Source organism: Lolium rigidum, chromosome 6, assembly GCF_022539505.1.
Source record: "Lolium rigidum isolate FL_2022 chromosome 6, APGP_CSIRO_Lrig_0.1, whole genome shotgun sequence".
NCBI classification, from domain to species: Eukaryota; Viridiplantae; Streptophyta; class Magnoliopsida; order Poales; family Poaceae; genus Lolium; species Lolium rigidum.
The window spans coordinates 31,990,751-32,003,191 of record NC_061513.1 but is presented as its reverse complement, the minus strand read 5'-3'; the positions used below and the strand labels follow the sequence as shown (position 1 = coordinate 32,003,191).

At 41.4% G+C, this 12,441-nt stretch overlaps 1 long non-coding RNA gene across 1 annotated transcript; it reads right to left on the bottom strand.

The window, feature by feature from the left end:
• Positions 1 to 5,047: 5,047 nt before the first annotated feature.
• Positions 5,048 to 5,748, bottom strand: LOC124659615. The gene is made up of 2 exons (XR_006989641.1): positions 5,649 to 5,748; positions 5,048 to 5,105 (listed from the first exon to the last, which is right to left on the bottom strand). It is a non-coding gene; the product is annotated as an uncharacterized LOC124659615 (long non-coding RNA).
• Between the last annotated feature and the right edge of the window lie 6,693 nt (positions 5,749 to 12,441).

Sequence of the window (12,441 nt, the reverse complement as noted above, 5' to 3'; positions counted from 1 at the left end):
ACAGGGGCTAGGCCAGTAGCGGTGTCATTGATGTGCATGTGTGCGTGAAAGTGAAGAAGTGAGAGAACCAGATGATCAGGGTACATGGATGGCTTAAATTAGAAATGATAAATGGGCCAAGGTTAGTAAACTAGGATTTGATAGTGGGTCTTACTAGACCAGCTCTGTAGCAGGAAAGATACCATCAACTCGAGTCTCTTGTGCCCTTATTGCACTAATGGGCCTTATTCGTGCTTAAGTAGCCACCTAGGGTCTAAGAGAAGTTCCGCTGTGACTGCACATACATCAAGCTCGTTGTCATGTGATTTGCCGGCGGGGTTGTGCACTGTCTGTAAGGGTGGGGGCCCCATGAGGTGGGCACCATCGGCGTGGACATGATCGACTTTGTATGGAACTAGATTTAGATGTGCGCCTTGGCGCACGATCCCGTGAAATTCGCACCGATTTACAGTTTGTATAACGATGATAGAGCCCGCCCAGGTGCGAGTTTCCTGGGTTTCACATTATCAAGCATTTTATAGAACGCCGTAACTACTTTGTGTACAACAATCATCAAAACTGCTGAAATTTTATACAAGCATAACAGAAAAGATCTATAAGGAAATATAGAGATAACACTGAAGGCACACAAGCACCATAAAACAAATATGAATAAAAGCATCTTCATAAACAAATAATTGCTTCAAACCCAAAATAGAGAACAATCTTTTTTTTTTTCTGAGGAAGGCCCGGTGGCAGTGGTAAACCATGGATAAAAGAACGTTAATGATAAGTAGATAGTGGGATCAAACCAGTGGATGCAAAATAGTTTTTACCTTGCGCAAGTCATGGTCTAGAGCGAACTGCACACTATTAAGTATAAAGTAGCATTGGTTTATGAGCAAGGCATTACATGATAGAACAAACTACATAGAAGCAGCTGATAGCAGGACAAACCAAAAGCATGCGCAGATGGCTAGCATTAGGAGACGGTAGAACAAGCATACACACGAGGTGCACAGGGTAATCGCTGCACCAGGAACTTAGTTCATATTTACATGCCAACTACAAAGGGGAGGACTGCCACCATCGGATCTCATGGTAAGTAGATAACTGAAAGGAAACAACTACTGGCAATCCGTGTCACCAAAAGAAAGACCCCTAAAAGGCAACCATAAATCAACCAGTCATAAGTCATAACTGAAACCTAATATACAGTAGAGAGCATAGAATTAACATGTACTTCCTATGAGAAACATAAACCTATTTAAAACTGCAAGAGTATGCAAAGCCAGACGCAAGAAAATTTATGGAACTCATTTTAGATATTATACTTGCTTTTTATTTAGGCATTCTTCTTCTTGGCCACCACATCCGCCTGAGCTTTATGCCACAACTGCCTGCAAATGGTTTACACAACACTTGAATGAGCATAGGACATGGAAATGAATCAGATAGGCTTACTATATGCAAGACTTATTCACCAGTTCGTTAGCCAATTAACTCAGCTTTGTTTCCTATCTTTCGTCAACCAAAATGGTTGAAGTAATTAACAGGTATGGTTCTAGATATACCCTGTACCATAATATACTTTTCTATGTTCAAGTCATCACACCAATTATATTAAAAACCTATCGACGAAACACATTTCCTCAAGTATTCATACTCCGTAGTGCACTCGCATCGATTCTCGATATGATGATCTATGCGAGTTTTGCAAATGATTACTACAAACCTTCCAAGAACTTTCTCCGATGAAGCCGGAAAATCAAGGGTAACTTTAGGTCCTAGCGTGCGGCAAGCCGTGTAGGTAAAAGTCGTGACCGAAATCCCGCAAATCTTACATGTAAGATTAAACATAACCGAGCTTCCGGATGGTTTGCATGTCCTCAACTATACAACACTAAGCAATTCAGGAAATGGAACTTGGACCAGCAACAGTGTCTGAAGGACCAGAGCAAAAATAAACTGTATTCATGTTACAAATGGTACTCAGCTATTTACCTGGCTGGACCCGAACTGTGCTATGAACCTTGTCAAGGTAGGTAGATTAAAAAAGTATAGGCATGAGAGACCAGCCAAACCATTAGATATACGCATTGTAGTCCTAGTAGTCTAGCATTTTATTAACCTTTAATTATTTCAAGCAAACCAAACTATCATATAACTATGCAGGCTTCTTTCATTTGATTCAGTATGTTCAATGTGGGAAAACCTGACTTACTAAAAAACCTAGGAAACTATCATATACCAAAATGGCACCAACATCTGAAAGAGGAAGAGAACGAAACTGAATTATTTGGCCCCATATGGTCTCTGTTAACCAAATATGGATCGACAACTGAAAATGTGGATATGTGGTAATCATAAGTAAGCCAAAGAGTTTACAATATGCAATATAAGATGAAATAGGTGTCATCTAACCTTATCTAATTTCATCTAATGTCTGCCCAAATCCAACATCCATCAGCTTATCCTGAAAATCAATATACAGGAGGTCAAGTGGTGAGGCGTAAATTGAACCATTGGGATACTACGAAGTAGGCTAGCCCGAGATATGTAAAAAGAAATTAAGAACTCAATGACATTAAATCTGCATATATTTCACTCTCCTCAACCAATACTTGTAAAAAACTAACAAATGCACACTATTGCCCATTGACATTTACGCAAGCACGTTGTGTACACACCTGCAACCTCCTGTGTGCCGACGAACAAGGATGGTGTTTTTTGGGACATCAGAATGTAAGCTACTGACTAAACTTTCGAAGTAATTATACTACCTAGGGGCAACTAATTGCGACAGAAATTATAGCAGTCATCAATGATATTCAGTTGACTGTGATTACTCATGAAGGCAACAACTATAGGCTAAAAACTATCAAATTGATAGCAACCAATACTTTGCGACTTGTGGTGCTAAACTACCGAAACACAATTACCGAGCACGCAGCTAGGTGGTTGGTACCACATACAGATTGAGCAGCCAACCAGAAGTTGTCAAAAACAATTGCATGGAACATTGCCATCGGATATGCTATCTTGACTTCCTTTTCTTGGTAAATTGATCACCTAACAATGCAAGCATGATCATTAATACTACAGACAACAAATAGTAGTCTTAGCCACAGCCTGGAAACAGTTATTCCATAATCGAGGTAGGTCATTATCTCATGTACAAGTATCAACACTTTCAAGTAAAGTTACTGCAGCTTGCCACTTTCAAGTAAAGTTACTGCAGCTTGCCCTCCTAATTAATCTGACCCGATTGTGTTATATCATGTGAATAAATATTCATTAACATGAGAGTTGCAGCTTCTGGAAGGTATCTTGAAACATGTTCTTCGGTGCCTAATGTAACAAAAGTCCTAGCAGGTCCATTAGTCAACCTACTTTGATATGCTAAAACAACTTGCTGTACAGCCAATGGAAGTATAACAAGCAATAAAGACTGCAGCTTGTACAATAATTTATAAGACCATCTCTCAGTTTATTTGTAATGGTTTAGTTTCAGTGCTTTCTCAATTACTGTCATTAAGCTATATTAGTGAGAGCAATGATGTCATATTTAACTGTCCTTTCTATAGTCAAACTTTCTGCATACTATGGTCGATGACGCTATCTATTAACACAAGAACAAAATTGAAAAATATAACCTTTACGCAACACCTCTCACATCATCCCATATTCTCATGAATTAAAATTTGCTGAAACTGAGACCATCAACCATCAGCAAGAAAAGGCTGCGTGGTTTAGAATTCCATGGTTCCTATCAATAAAATAGGCAGCATCTGGAATAATCATGAGTAAATAAGCAAGAAGATACGATGAAGTAAATAAAGTGCATTTTTCTGCCCAATGAAGTAAACATGAAGACACATAATTCACTCAACATATTACATGGTAACTTTATGTTTAGAAACAGGCTTAAAGCCTCATTACAATGTAATAACCGAAAACAAATGAGAAGTGAAATCTAAGATTCATCTGGGCTCCATTTCTATATTTGAATCTAGGATTCGCTGGCACAAATTCCCAGAAACTACACACATGAAAATTTAGAAGGGGCATTGTTTAGTTACAGATAAATAATAAACACATGCTTTCCTCATAGGGCAGCTGAGCAGACGTAACAACAGCCAAGAAAAAACATCCTCCCATGCCTCCTACCATTTAATTTCCAATCAAAACAAATACAAGGATATAGGTTAAATGCACTTACCACGAAGAGAGGAAGGCTCTTTGCATGGAGAGAAAAACATAGACCATGATCATATCATATTCACAAGTCTTACTACCTCACATCCAAAATCACAGCAACCAGTAGAGTATAATAATAAAACAATATAAGCACTAACCATCCCACTGACCATAAGAGGTAATAAAAGCCAGGAATGGAACAGTAATCATTAAACATCCAATTAACCATCTGCTTATATAGTATCTTTGAGGTCGTTGTCTTTCATCTGACTCAACGTAGTCATATCCACCTGACTACATACTAAATACAGAGAAAATAGTGTATTCAGAAATCCAGTAACCATCAGTTGTACTTCTTCCTGCAAAACCACATAGAACAATGTCAGACAACTCCAGAGACAATGTTAATTACATAATGTAATACCAGAAGCCGTGTATGCTTAGATATAAGTAAATATGTGCATTCATGCTGATACCACAGGGGTAAAGCCAAGGTACTTATTGTGCATATTCTTCTATCTGGTTAGTAAATTGCTAGAGAGGTATCTGGTCACAACTGCACTCTGAAATTATGTGAGATATCCATAAACAGAAGGTCCATGCTCTAAAACAAAATGCATACCTGAAGGTTGATTTTCTATTGTAATAAACAAAGTATTTACATCAAATGTACATAACCTAGAACTTAACCTTATGAGATAAGCACAAAAGCACTTATGATAAAAGCATTCCACAAGTTTGAGAAGGATTTGAGAGGAAGCTTGCTTCCATCACATGAAGGATCACTCGGAAAAATAGGAAGAAATCAAACAACAACACATATCACCTGTAGACATAGTAATATCACCTTGTAGCACCTTTGGTCTTGAGATTAGGCACTTCTCTTCATAAACACACAATAGTTGGCCATCTCAAAGCGAAGGAGGCTGAAGCACAAAATAGAAAAGTTATTTATTTTTTACCACATTATTATATCAGCAAGCATTTGTACCCTGACCTAAAAGTACATAAACCAAATATATAGCTAAAATTATTTAACTTTCAACCCCCGAATCAAGATCACTTCTGGTAATAATAAACCAAATTTTAACTTTGTCAAGTGCAAAGGATCTGATATTTTTTGGTGTGTGGCTTGGTACATGATTATATTAGTGCAAGGATAGATCACATCAAACCATGTTATCTACAGAGGCAAGACTGGTAGGCACAGAAGTAAGTCCAAGATACATGAAGACCAAAAGGTGAAGAACCAAAACAAATTTTCCATGGCATAAAGGTAAATAAAGACGGAGATCCGATTAAGCATCATGTTTCACGTACACAAGATCGGCTAGTTGATAGGAATGAAACATAATTAATGTAATTGTTCATGTGCGTGAGTGCAATTTCATTTTGTTTTCTAACAAAGCTATCACTACTACTGCCAAACAACGTAGGTGCAAATACACCTGCAGGTTCACGGTTCTCACCTAAATTTTGACAATAGCTATGACACTCTTCCTTATATGAGAACCACAGCTGAACCTGCACTTCACCGATGTATATGAAACTAATCCAATCAATCGATTTTCTGAATAGAAAAAAAAAACTAAGTCAGCATGTACCTCACAAGTAAGAAAATTAGCTAAAAATGACTCCTACCAAACAGTCATGAATATGGAGCCTACTGGATAACATTTCTAAAATTTGGTTGATATTCAAGGCATCATTTCAGCATATAATTGTTCTGGATAGATGTAAATTGAGTGTAACAATCTACTGAGTGTTCTGCATATGAGTAGTATAATTGGTAAACAAAAAAGCTTCTGGCTTGCTGTGTTGACACTTCTTTTTCATCAAAATTATTCAGCTCGAGCCATATCAAGACTCACTACTCAGTGCTTAGTACTCTGAAGAGATAATCAAAGACTATACTACTCCAAACAGAAGTGTGTCCTGAGAACAATTTTCAATTAACCAACATGCAGTACTACTCCAAATAGAATAGTTTTACTCCACGCGCATGAAGTATGTGCAGGGGAGTACATGAACAAGAAGTACATGCGTGTATTCAGACTCGTAGAATCAGGCGCCATGGGCGGATCACCAAGAAGTTCCCGATTTTCTCGGCCACCCCCGCCGGCGTCTCGTCCATCCGCAAGCAAGCCTCGTCCCGGTCGTGGGCGAAGCGGATCATGACGAGCCACTCGTCCTCGGCGATGATGGCCCAGTCCACCGCCCATCCAGAGTGCAGGTGCGCATCCCCTGGATGAGGTACCTCCGCGGCGACCGTATCGCCGCCACCAGATCTCGGATCTCCGCCACCAGATCTCGCATCGTCTCCACCGGATCCGCGAAAAAGGTCAAAAACTGAGGGGAACGACATGGGCGACGACCCTGCTCCATCTCGAGCTCGTCGACGATGGCCAGCAGAGCACCACGAAAGATCGAGCTCCATGGAGGAGGCCGGCCGGTTATCAGCCTGCATCTTCCGGCCACGGAGCTCTACCCACTGTTTATGCGCGCGGCGGGTGGTGCGAGCAGCGGGCTGCTCTGCATCTGTCGGCCACCAGCCGAGATCCTCCCTGGGACGACACGACGGTGCGGCGCTGCGAGCGGCGAGATGGGTCGCGGCTCGAGCGGCGGCCTGCGCCTCGTCCCGATGATGGCGATGCGACGAGCTCGTCCGGAGGATGGGGAGGCGGCGGGTCGACCAAGATGTGGTGGAGCGAGAGGGAATAGGGCGGGAGGTGGAGAGAGGTGCGGCGGCTGCCGTGCTCAGCAGAGATCGGTGGGGTTGCTAGGATGGAGGAGGCCATGCGCGGAGAGAGGAACGTGGGTGGCGGCTGAAGGTGAGGAAGGATGCGCTCAATTGGCCTAGGTTTCACTCGGGCTGGTTTTGTCTCTCGTGGCTTCTTCAGCCTGCGCGCGCGTCGAGTGGAAGCCAGACACGGGAACGGCCAAGATCCATCGGCGGAGAAGATCGAATGGCTGAGAGGCTCAAATCGCTGTGAGGTCCCCTATGGGGGCATCATATACAACGTTAGAAGCGGCACTCAAGCATGTCCTCTCGCCGCCCTGACTGACGGAACGCCAAAGGCATAGTAGCGCCTGCCGGCAGAATAACACATTGGGTTGTGTTGATACTTTATAGCATTGGATGCACACGTGTAATATGTTGGAGATATGCTCAAGAGGCAATACTAAATGTGGTTATTATTATATCTTTGTGTTTATGATAAATATTTACATCCCATGCTATAATAGTATTAACTGGAAACAATAATACTTGTGTGTTTTGTAAACATAAAAGAGTCCATAGTAAGCCTCTTGTTGAACTAGCTTGTTGATTAATATGTGATCATAGTTTCATGATCATGAACATTGGATGTTATTAATAACAAGATCATATCATTAAGTGAATGATATGATTGACACACACTCATAGTAAGCATAGCATATGATCACGTCATTTAGTTCGTTTTGCTACAAGCTTTAAGATACATAGTAACCTAATCCTTCGACCATGAGAGCATGTTCATCACCTACACCGAATGAATGCTTTGATGACATCAAATACTACTTCGCAAATGGGTAATTATAAAAGTGGCATTAACTATTCGGAAAGTATAGGTTGAAGTGCGTGGATTAATAGTGAGATTTGTCCATCCAAATGACGGATAGATATAATCTGGGCCCTCGCGGTGAAATTCATCCAATTAGCTTGCAAGCATGTGACTAGGTATCAAGGGATATCATATCACAGTACGAGTAAAGAGTACTTATCGGTGACGAGGTTGAACTAGGTATGGAGATACCGACGATCAAGACATCGGATAAGTAAAGTATCACGCGACAAAGGGAATCGGTATTTTATGTTAATGATTCTTTCAATCACGAAGTCATCGTTGAATATGTGGGAGCTATTATGGATCTCCCGGTCCCGCTATTAGTTATTGATCAGAGAAGTGTCTCGGTCATGTCCGCATAGTTCGTGAACCGTAGGGTGACACACTTAAGGTTTTGATGTTGTTTTAAGTAGATATGGAATATGAAATGGAATTCGAATATTGTACGGAGTATCGGATGGGATCCAGGACATCACGAGAAGTTCTGGAACGGTTCGGAGAATAAGATTCATATATGGGAAGTCATATTCCAAGTTTGGGAATGATCCAGTGTATTTATGGAAGGTTCTAGAAAGTTCTAGAAGCATCCGGAATAAATCACTATGGCAAGTGGAGTCCCGGATGGACTCCACCAACCCTAACCGGCCAACCAAGAGGGAATGTTGAGTCCATGGTGGACTCCACCACCTTGGCCGGCCAAGGAACAAGGAAGGGGAGCAATCTGTAATAACCCAGAACATAGGAACAACGAAGGGTAGATTTAGAAATGGGATGTAAATTTCATTGCAAAACGGGGGAAATTTTCGCGCCTTATTGCAACTAAACCTAAGAGGGATCGAGGTTCTCTCTCATTTTGCACTTAGGGTTAGGCAATGTGAGTTAGAATAATTTCGACATGATCTCTTTTGTATCTTGTTGATTTGGGGAATGAATTTATTTGACAAGTGTTAATACATTGAACAAAAAGCATTGAGCTAGATAAATAATGAACTCATAACTCAAACACAACTTATAAATTCAAATGACTTTGAATTTCAAATTGAATATTAAATACAATATTTAATTCAGAATTTAAACATTACATAAATCCAAAAGCTCATAAACAAAAACTTGAGCTTTATTGATCATCAACACAGAATACATAGTCTTTACAATATTCTTGATACAAGAATTGATGTACAATAATAACAGAAATGAAAAAAGAGAAGTACAAGATTTTCCTAAACTAAAACCTAGACTAAATGCTTGAAGAACATCTTCTGGTCATATTCAACTTCAAAACCTGCAAAACAAATCACAAGTGCTAGCCAGGATACTAAGTGTTAGAAATTCAGTTTGGACAGAGTGAAAAACATCACGAAATTCAGTTTGGTCGGTGAACATTGTCACTGCACACTTGTGCTTGTCCAAAACCTGGACAGCACAAGATAGGATCAGGCAGACCAAAACTGAGCAGCTACAGTGGGCTCAAGTTTCAGCATATGAGAGATGGTGCTGGGCAAGCCACAGCAAGGCAATGCAAGAGCTTAGTCACCAAGCAAGGCAGGCTTGTGTGTCAATGCAAGGATAGAAGTAGGGTTCATATAAAAGGGACACAAACCCTAGAAATCATAACCAGTCGACCAGATAAGATTCACCAGGTAAGGGTGAAGCAAGAACAAGCTCAGTTCATCCAGTTCTTGAGCAAGAACAGAACCAACACACACAACCACTCAAACCACCAGAGATCATGGTGACCTGAGAAGATCATCCAAGATCTGGAGGTGAAGGGCAGTGACACAAACCACAAGTCTGCATCAACAAAGCATTTCTTTCTAGGAGCTGGAACAAGGTATACCTAGTTCCTGGAACAGATCCAATGGATCTAATCCATCATATGCATGAACTAAGCATGGGATGAGCAGATGCTCATAGGGGTAGATCATCACTTGGTTTTCACCAAGGATTACCGCTGATCAAAAGCTACTAAGATAGAAACCATCCAGATACGGATCATGTGCACAGAAGCTAGAAATCATGCACAGATGCACACACTAGCTAGATCACATGCACAGATAGCACCAGTAGATAGCAAAGATTAGTAGCTAAAGACTACACAGTAAATCCTAAGCTATGAACCATCAGTAACCCTAGATTTTCATCAGGCAAGCATATTGGCATTCATATCAAGTATGATTCCCAAATATGCAAGCAAAGGTTGAGTAGCCACAAGATCCAACTTACTAAGTGAGCAACCAATCAGTAGCAAGGCTACTGAGGTCACATCACACTTAGCATCAATTAAAAAGAAGCCAAACCTAGCACATCATTATCCAGGAATGGATTCAGGTTCAATTGCTTGCTAAACACTCATGAATAGCCAAATCATTTGCAAGCAAGTTATTTAAATCATTACTGCATAAGCAGTTCATCATAATTTAATTAATACAAGCATGAATTTATCACAGATCCATGCTTAGCACTGACAGTAACATGCTATTAAGCAACAACACAAGTAAGCAACAGCACAGTGATGCTTGAGCATCAGCATCACAAAGATAATTAAATCATTTAGCCACAGTATTAGCCGATAAGCTATCACCGATAATCAATTGATCAAATAGGTCAATTATAGCAAGCCAAGCTACACAGGAAAGTTAGCCAACAAGCAAGGAATGATCCAATGGATCATTGGCTTGCAGAGGAAGCACTGAAGCATATCACAGGCACCACTGGCACTCACAAGTGTCACTGATGCACAGCAGTACACCTAAACAAGCAAGTGTAGATTGCCAGTAAGCATAGCGAGCACATAAGCAATTACAGGATAGCATAGCAAGACCAGAGCATGCTAAGAGCAGTAGGCAAGCAACAAATGGCATGTACAGCAAGCAAGGCAACATTGGCCAGTACCGCAGAAACTGGTGACTTGGTCATAGCTTACGAAAAATGGAAGCACGGGCAGCTTAGGCAACAAGTGCAAGGCTGCGTGTGATCACGGGATCACCGGGGAGCGATGAGAACAGAAGGAAGAAGAAGCACAGTAGCTTGAGAGGCGCAGGCATGGAGAGGAGAAGGAGATGGAGAGGATTACTTACACGCGCCTGGTGGCAGAGGCTATGGCATGGCGAGGCAGTGCTCGCGCGGCCATAGCAGCTGCAAGACCCAGGGTAGACGCCGGCGTTACGCCGATGAGCACGAACACCACCACAGCACGGCACGGAGACGACGGCACTGGTACTGCAAGCAGCACCGCACCAGGTCGGTCTCAGGAGCGCACACGTCAACGGCGAGGGCGAGGGTCGCCGGAGACCACCAAATCGCCCAAGGCGATTCTCCAGTGGATCCAAAGCGGAGGCGATTCGCCAGGAGAGGAAGAAATCGGAAAAACCACGCGGACAGATCGATAGATCGTCTCGCGGCGGTCAAGATCCGGTAGGTGGCTACAGCAGGGGAGCATGGAGATGGTCGGAGCAGGGCGGCGGCCATGGCGGCGACGCCATCGCCACGGGCGTCGCGAGAGGTTAGGGTTAGGACGAGTGAGAGAGAGGGACGCGTGAGTGAGCGAGGTGGGCCGCTCCGGCGCCACCAAACCACTATGGGACATGCCTTAGTGGGCTGTCCCATGGGCTTAGATTATTGGGCTAGGCCCAATAAGGTCCAGGGGGTATTATAGGCTTTTAACATTTAATAAAAAGCCAAAACTTTACCAAATTTTAATAAATCAAATACAACTCTAAAAAATCCATTAAAAATTGGATTAATGAATGAAAAATAAACCTTAACAAGAATAAAATATGAAATGGAATTTATGAAACAAATTCAAAATTATGAATTTTCAAGAATTTAAATAATTAATTGGAATTTTAAAGTATTATTTCCTTGTATTTAGAAAATTCAAGGAAAAATCTCAAATAAGTTCAAATACTTATTTTCAAACATTTCAAAATGAAATTCTAATATTCCAAGTCATTTCTATTGAAAAGGGTATTTTTCCAAGAAAAATACTATATTCCTTTTTATTCCAAAAACTATAGAAGTAACTCTATAATTTCAAATTATTTTTGGAATGACTAAGGAAATCATCAAGTAAAATAGTTTTACTTTGAATTGTTGTACTTTGTATGAATTATAATGATTAATACTTTTAAATCAATTGTAAATTACTGTCGAAGACATAAATCTTAAACGCAACCCTAAATTGATATAACTCAGCGGGGTAAAGGGATCCAATATAAAATAATACATCCATGATTGCATTATTTGGATTTTATAACATTGTCTTTACCGGACAATGATGCTTCTTACAGAACCCGAGGTCCAGGTTCCATCAACTGCATTGAACTGCACTATCTCGCAGTCCACAGGCAAGTTCACCCTTGCTCATACCAACCGGAGTACACCTTGAGTAAAGCCGTACTATCGGGAGAAGTCTACTGGGGGTGTACGGTTGGACAAAAGGGTGGGTTTGCAGTCGCGGGGAAGGCGGTGTGGGCTTGGATCTTTATACCTGGCCTCACACCAAAGGAAGTGTGAACGGGGGCAAGTCCCTGCGGATGGCAAAAAGGGTGAGATCTCTTGTGGGAAAAGTAACGCACCTCTGCGAGTGTATCAAATTGTGGCTGTCACTCCTTGTTCGGGAAGGAAGCGCGAACGCGGCGGAAAGGAACTCCAC